This window comes from Lolium rigidum, chromosome 5 (genome assembly GCF_022539505.1).
Source record: "Lolium rigidum isolate FL_2022 chromosome 5, APGP_CSIRO_Lrig_0.1, whole genome shotgun sequence".
In the NCBI taxonomy this organism is placed as follows: domain Eukaryota; kingdom Viridiplantae; phylum Streptophyta; class Magnoliopsida; order Poales; family Poaceae; genus Lolium; species Lolium rigidum.
Window position 1 is genome coordinate 192,033,752 of NC_061512.1, and position 8,140 is coordinate 192,041,891.

Consider the following 8,140-nt stretch of genomic DNA (forward strand, 5'->3'; position numbering starts at 1 on the left):
TGGAGTGATTTAATGGTTCAGATCCTCTCTTCAAGAACAATGCCAAGAGCATCCTGGACGTGCAGATCAGGTCAAGGATGGATTGCATTAGATCCGCCAAAGGAAAGGAGTCGATCTGACCGGCAAGGCGCAGGAAGTGAACTGAAGAAGCTCGGGGGGCAGCTCACCTTGAAGGCTCTCTGCTCTGGAAAGCCGATTTTTGTTAAAATCGGCTGGCTCTGCGTTATGATTTAAGGCCAATGGCGGCACATTGGGCTGACTCACTACCATTTCTCGCCTTAATTGAGGTTCGGGGGACAGTTTGTCCTGAAGGATCCTTTGCTATAAAGAGCCGATTTTGTTGAAATCGGCTGACTCTATGTCCCGACCTTTTGAGGAATAGTTCGTTGTGGGAAAAACGGAGCAGGAGCCTGTCCCGCAGAAGTATCATCTCCAGCCTCTGGGTTGAGTTAGCAATGATCTAAGAGAACCCCTGAAAGCAAAGGGGATTTGGAAGAGAAGGGTTTGGCAGGAAGATTTGAGCAGAGTTTGCAGGTTACCGATGCGTTGCCATCGGCTTATTGAACGGTGATCAAATTAACAATCGGCCAAATTAATACGGAAAGGAATCGGCGGAATCAAGTTAAAGGAAATTCTTCATTAATGAAATAGGATTTTTACAAAGAAGAGCAAAAGAAAGAGCCGATTGCTCCGGGGCTACTAGTCCTACTCTACTAGTCGTCGCTGTCTTCGTCGTCACCGTCGTCAATGTCGTCGACGCTGCTCCCAGGAAGCTCCTCGTCATTGCTGCCCCAGCCATCGGCCGGGGTTTCTTCTTCCTCGTCATCGTCGTCATCCTCGCTGTCCGCCCAGGTGCGGAGGCGTTTCGTCGGCGGGTGATACGTCTCCGACGTATCGATAATTTCTTATGTTCTATGCCATATTATTGATGATACCTACATGTTTTATGCACACTTTATGTCATATTCATGCATTTTCTGGAACTAACCTATTAACAAGATGCCGAAGTGCCGGTTCCTGTTTTCTGCTGTTTTTGGTTTCGGAAATCCTAGTAACGAAATATTCTCGGAATTGGACGAAACAAAGACCCGGGGGCCTATTTTTCCACGGAGCTTCCGGAAGACCGAAGAACATACGAAGTGGGGCCACGAGGTGGCGACACCACAAGGCGGCGCGGCCCGGGGGGGCCCGCGCCGCCCTATGGTGTGGCCCCCTCGTCGGCCCCCGACTCTGCCCTTCCGCCTACTTAAAGCCTCCGTCGCGAAACCCCCGATGCGAAAAACCACGATACGGAAAACCTTGCGAGACGCCGCCGCCGCCGATCCCATCTCGGGGGATTACGGAGATCTCCTCCGGCACCCTGCCGGAGAGGGGATTCATCTCCCGGAGGACTCTACACCTCCATGGTCGCCTCCGGAGTGATGAGTGAGTAGTTCACCCCTGGACTATGGGTACATAGCAGTAGCTAGATGGTTGTCTTCTCCTCGTTGTGCTTCATTGTTGGATCTTGTGAGCTGCCTAACATGATCAAGATCATCTATCTGTAATTCTATATGTTGTGTTTGTCGGGATCCGATGGATAGAGAATACCATGTCATGTTAATTATCAAGTTATTACATATGTGTTGTTTATGATCTTGCATGCTCTCCGTTACTAGTAGAGGCTCCGGCCAAGTTTTTGCTTTTAACTCCAAGAGGGAGTATTTATGCTCGATAGTGGGTTCATGCCTGCATTGACACCTGGGGAGTGACGAAACCCCTAAGGTTGTGTTGTCTTGTTGCCACTAGGGATAAAACATTGATGCTATGTCCGAGGATGTAGTTATTGATTACATTACGCACCATACTTAATGCAATTGTCTCGTTGTTAGCAACTTAATACTGGAAGGGGTTCGGATGATAACTCGAAGGTGGACTTTTTAGGCATAGATGCGGTTGGATGGCGGTCTATGTACTTTGTCGTAATGCCCAATTAAATCTCACTATACTTATCATGTCATGTATGTGCATTGTTATGCCCTCTCTATTTGTCAATTGCCCGACTGTAATTTGTTCACCCAACATGCTTTTATCTTATGGGAGAGACACCTCTAGTGAGCTGTGGACCCCGGTCCATTCTTTAATACTTGAAATACAAATCTGCTGCAATACTTGTTTTATTGTTTTCTCTGCAAACAATCATCTTCCACACAATACGGTTAATCCTTTGTTACGGCAAGCCGGTGAGATTGACAACCTCCTCTGTTTCGTTGGGGCAAAGTACTTTGGTTGTGTTGTGCGGGTTCCACGTTGGCGCCGGAATCTCTGGTGTTGCGCCGCACTACATCCCGCCGCCATCAACCTTCAACGTGCTTCTTGGCTCCTCCTGGTTCGATAAACCTTGGTTTCTTTCCGAGGGAAAACTTGCTGCTGTGCGCATCATACCTTCCTCTTGGGGTTGCCCAACGAACGTGTGAAATACACGCCATCAAGCACATTTTACGGCGCCGTTGCCGGGGAGATCAAGACACGCTGCAAGGGGAGTCTCCACTTCTCAATCTCTTTACTTTGTTTTTGTCTTGCTTTATTTTATTTACTACTTTGTTTGCTGCACTTATATGAAAACACAAAAAAATTAGTTGCTAGCTTTACTTTATTTACTGTCTTGCACTCTATATCAAAAATACAAAAAAAATTAGTTTACTTGCATTTACTTTATCTAGTTTGCTTTATTTACTACTGCTAAAATGGCCAACCCTGAAAATACTAAGTTGTGTGACTTCACTAGCACAAATAATAATGATTTCCTATGCACACCTATTGCTCCACCTGCTACTACAGATGGAATTCTTTGAAATTAAACCTGCTTTACTTAATCTTTTCATGAGAGAGCAATTTTACGGTATTAGTTACGATGATGCTTGCTGCCCATCTCAATAATTTTGTTGAACTATGTGAAATGCAAAAATATAAAGATGTAGATGGTGACATTATAAAATTAAAATTGTTCCCTTTCTCATTAAGAGGAAGAGCTAAAGATTGGTTGCTATCTACGCCTAAGAATAGTATTGATTCTCGGACTAAATGCAAGGATGCTTTTATTGGTAGATATTATCCCCCTGCTAAAATTATATCTTTGAGGAGTAGCATAATGAATTTTAAACAATTAGATAATGAACATGTTGCTCAAGCTTGGGAAAGAATGAAATCTCTGGTTAAAAGCTGCCCAACCCATGGACTGACTACTTGGATGATCATCCAAACCTTCTATGCAGGACTAAATTTTTCTTCGCGGAATTTATTGGATTCAGCTGCTGGAGGTACCTTTATGTCCATCACTCTTGGTGAAGCAACAAAGGTCCTTGATAATATGATGATTAATTACTCTGAATGGCACACGGAAAGAGCTCCACAAGGTAAGAAGGTAAATTCTGTTGAAGAATCCTCTTCCTTGAATGATAAGGTTGATGATATTATGTCTATGCTTGCGAATGATAGGACTAATGTTGATCCTAATAATGTTCCATTAGCTTCATTGGTTGCTCAAGAAGAACATGTTGATGTAAACTTCATTAAAAATAATAATTTCAACAACAATGCTTATCGGAACAATTCTAGTAATAACTATAGGCCATATCCTTATAATAATGGTAACGGTTATGCTAATTCTTATGGGAATTCTTACAACAATAATAGGAATACACCCCCTGGACTTGAAGCCATGCTTAAAAAATTTATTAGTACACAAACTGCCTTTAACAAATCTGTTGAGGAAAAGCTCAATAAAATTGATATTCTTGCTTCTAGAGTTGATAGACTTGCCTCTGATGTCGATCTTTTAAAATTGAAAGTTATGCCTAATAATGACATTGATAATAAGATTACTACTACAGCAAATGCCATCCAAGTTAGAATTAATGAGAATATAAGATTAATGGCTGAGCTGACGTGCTAGGTGGGATAGAGAAGAAAATGAAAAACTAGCTAAAAAGGAAAATGTAGCTAAAGTTTGGACTATTACCACCACTAGCAATGCTAATGATTCACATGTTGCTGCACCTCCTACTATCAATGGTAAAATAATTGGTGTTGGCAATGCTTCTACTCCTAGTGCAAAGCGCGCAAAATTACTCGAAGCTGCTAAAGCTGCTGAAACTGCTTGTGATAAAGCTGCTGAAATTTTTTCCAACCTTGGGGATGATAATCCCATTGCTTTAGATTGTAATGATTTAGATTTTGATGATTGCCACATCTCTGAAGTTATAAAGTTCTTACAAAAACTTGCTAAAAGTCCTAATGCTAGTGCTATAAACTTGGCTTTCACAAAACATATTACAAATGCTCTCATAAAAGCTAGAGAAGAGAAACTAAAACTTGAAACTTCTATTCCTAGAAAGCTAGAGGGTGGTTGGGAGCCCATCATTAAAATGAGAGTTAAAGATTTTGATTGTAATGCTTTATGTGATCTTGGTGCAAGTATTTCGTTATGCCTAAAAAAGTCTATGATATGCTTGACTTGCCACCATTGAAAAATTGTTATCTGGATGTTAATCTCGCTGATAATGCTAAAAAGAAACCTTTGGGGAGAGTTGATAATGTTCATATTATGGTTAACAATAACCTTGTCCCCGTTGATTTTGTTGTCTTGGATATTGGATGCATTTGCATCTTGCCCCATTATATTGGGAAGACCTTTTCTTCGAACCGTTGGTGCTACTATTGATATGAAGGAAGGTAATATTAAATATCAATTTCCTCTCAAGAAAGGTATGGAACACTTCCCTAGAAAGATAATGAAGTTACCTTATGATTCTATCATTAGAACAAATTATGATGTTGATGCTTCGTCTCTTGATGTTACTTGAGATACACTTTCTGCGCCTAGGCTGAAAGGCGTTAAAGAAAAGCGCTTATGGGAGACAACCCATGTTTTTACTCCAGTATTTTTATTTTATATTTGTGTCTTGGAAGTTGTTTACTACTGTAGCAACCTCTCCTTATCTTAGTTTTATGTTTTGTTGTGCCAAGTAAAGTCTTTGATAGAAAAGTAAGTACTAGATTTGGATTACTGCGCAGTTCCAGCTTTCTTTGCTGTCACGAATCTGGGTCTATCTCCCTGTAGGTAGCTCAGAAAATTAAGCCAATTTACGAGCATGATCCTCAGATATGTACGCAACTTTCATTCAATTTGATCATTTTCGTTTGAGCAAGTCTGGTGGCCTAATAAAATCCATCTTTACGGACTAGTTCTGTTTTGACAGATTCTGTCTTTTATTTCGCATTGCCTCTTTTGCTATGTTGGATGAATTTCTTTGATCCATTAATGTCCAGTAGCTTTATGCAATGTCCAGAAGTGTTAAGAATGATTGTGTCACCTCTGAACATATGAATTTTTATTATGCACTAACCCTCTAATGAGTTGTTTCGAGTTTGGTGTGGAGGAAGTTTTCAAGGATCAAGAGAGGAGTATGATGCAATATGATCAAGGAGAGTGAAAGCTCTAAGCTTGGGGATGCCCCGGTGGTTCACCCCTGCATATTCTAAGAAGACTCAAGCGTCTAAGCTTGGGGATGCCCAAGGCATCCCCTTCTTCATCGACAACATTATCAGGTTCCTCCCTGAAACTATATTTTTATTCCGTCACATCTTATGCACTTTGCTTGGAGCGTCGGTTTGTTTTTGTTTTTGTTTTGTTTGAATAAAATGGATCCTTGCATTCACTTTGTGGGAGAGAGACACGCTCCGCTGTAGCATATGGACAAATATGTCCTTAGGCTCTACTCATAGTATTCATGGCGAAGTTTCTTCTTCGTTAAATTGTTATATGGTTGGAATTGGAAAATACTACATGTAGTAATTCTAAAATGTCTTGGATAATTTGATACTTGGCAATTGTTGTGCTCATGTTTAAGCTCTTGCATCATATACTTTGCACCCATTAATGAATAAATACTTAGAGCTTGCTAATTTGGTTTGCATATTTGGTTTCTCTAGAGTCTAGATAACATCTAGTATTGAGTTTTGAACAACAAGGAAGACGGTATGGAGTCTTATAATGTTTACCATATGTCTTTTATGTGAGTTTTGCTGTACCGTTCATCCTTGTGTTTGTTTCAAATAACCTTGCTAGCCTAAACCTTGTATCGAGAGGAATACTTCTCATGCATCCAAAATACTTGAGCCAAACACTATGCCATTTGTGTCCACCATACCTACCTACTACATGGTATTTATCCGCCATTCCAAAGTAAATTGCTTGAGTGCTACCTTTAAAATTCCATCATTCACCTTTGCAATATATATCTCATGGGACAAATAGCTTAAAAACTATTGTGGTATTGAATATGTACTTATGCATTTTATCTCTTATTAAGTTGCTTGTTGTGCGAGAACCATGCTTACGGGACGCCATCAACTATTCTTTGTTGAATATCATGTGAGTTGCTATGCATGTCCGTCTTGTACGAAGTAAGAGAGATCTACCACCTTTATGGTTGGAGCATGCATGTTGTTAGAGAAGAACTTTGGGCCGCTAACTAAAGCCATGATTCATGGTGGAAGTTTCAGTTTTGGACATATATCCTCAATCTCATATGAGAATAATAATTGTTGTCACATGCTTATGCGTTAAAGAGGAGTCCATTATCTGTTGTCCATGTTGTCCCGGTATGGATGTCTAAGTTGAGAATAATCAAAAGCGAGAAATCCAAAATGCGAGCTTTCTCCTTAGACCTTTGTACAGGCGGCATGGAGGTACCCCATTGTGACACTTGGTTAAAACATGTGCATTGCAAAGATCCGGTAGTCCAAGTTAATTAGGACAAGGTGCGGGCACTATTAGTATACTATGCATGAGACTTCCAACTTGTAAGATATAATGTACATAACTCATATGCTTTATTACTACCGTTGACAAAATTGTTTCATGTTTTCAAAATAAAAGCTCTAGCACAAATATAGCAATCGATGCTTTCCTCTTTGAAGGACCATTCTCTTTACTTTTATGTTGAGTCAGTTCACCTATCTCTCTCCACCTCAAGAAGCAAACACTTGTGTGAACTGTGCATTGATTTCTTACATACTTGCATATTGTACTTGTTATATTACTCTATGTTGACTATTATCCATGAGATATACATGTTACAAGTTGAAAGCAACCGCTGAAACTTAATCTTCCTTTGTGTTGCTTCAATACCTTTACTTTGATTTATTGCTTTATGAGTTAACTCTCATGCAAGACTTATTAATACTTGTCTTGAAGTACTATTCATGAAAAGTCTTTGCTTTATGATTCACTTGTTTACTCATGTCATTACCATTGTTTTGATCGCTGCATTCACTACATATGTTTACAAATAGTATGATCAAGGTTATGATGGCATATCACTTCAGAAATTATCTTTGTTATCGTTTTACCTGCTCGGGACGAGCAGAACTAAGCTTGGGGATGCTGATACGTCTCCGGCGTATCGATAATTTCTTATGTTCTATGCCATATTATTGATGATACCTACATGTTTTATGCACACTTTATGTCATATTCGTGCATTTTCTGGAACTAACCTATTAACAAGATGCCGAAGTGCCAGTTCCTGTTTTTCTGCTGTTTTTGGTTTCAGAAATCCTAGTAACGAAATATTCTCGGAATTGGACGAAACAAAGACCCAGGGGCCTATTTTTCCACGGAGCTTCCAGAAGACCGAAGAACATACGAAGTGGGGCCATGATACGTCTCCAACGTATCGATAATTTCTTGTGTTCCATGCCACATTATTGATGTTATCTACATGTTTTATGCACACTTTATGTCATATTCGTGCATTTTCTGGAACTAACCTATTAACAAGATGCCGAAGTGCCGATTCTTGTTTTACTGCTGTTTTTGGTTTCAGAAATCCTAGTAAAGAAATATTCTCGGAATTGGACGAAATAAAAGCCCGGAGGCCTATTTTCTCACGAAGCTTCCGGAAGACCGAAGACGAGACGAAGAGGGGCCACGAGGGGCCACACCCTAGGGCGGCGCGGCCCCCTTGGCCGCGCGGCCCGTGGTGTGGGGCCCTCGTGCCGCCTCTTGACCTACCCTTCCGCCTACTTAAAGCCTCCGTGACGAAACCCCCGGTACCGAGAGCCACGATACGGAAAACCTTGCGAGACGCCGTCG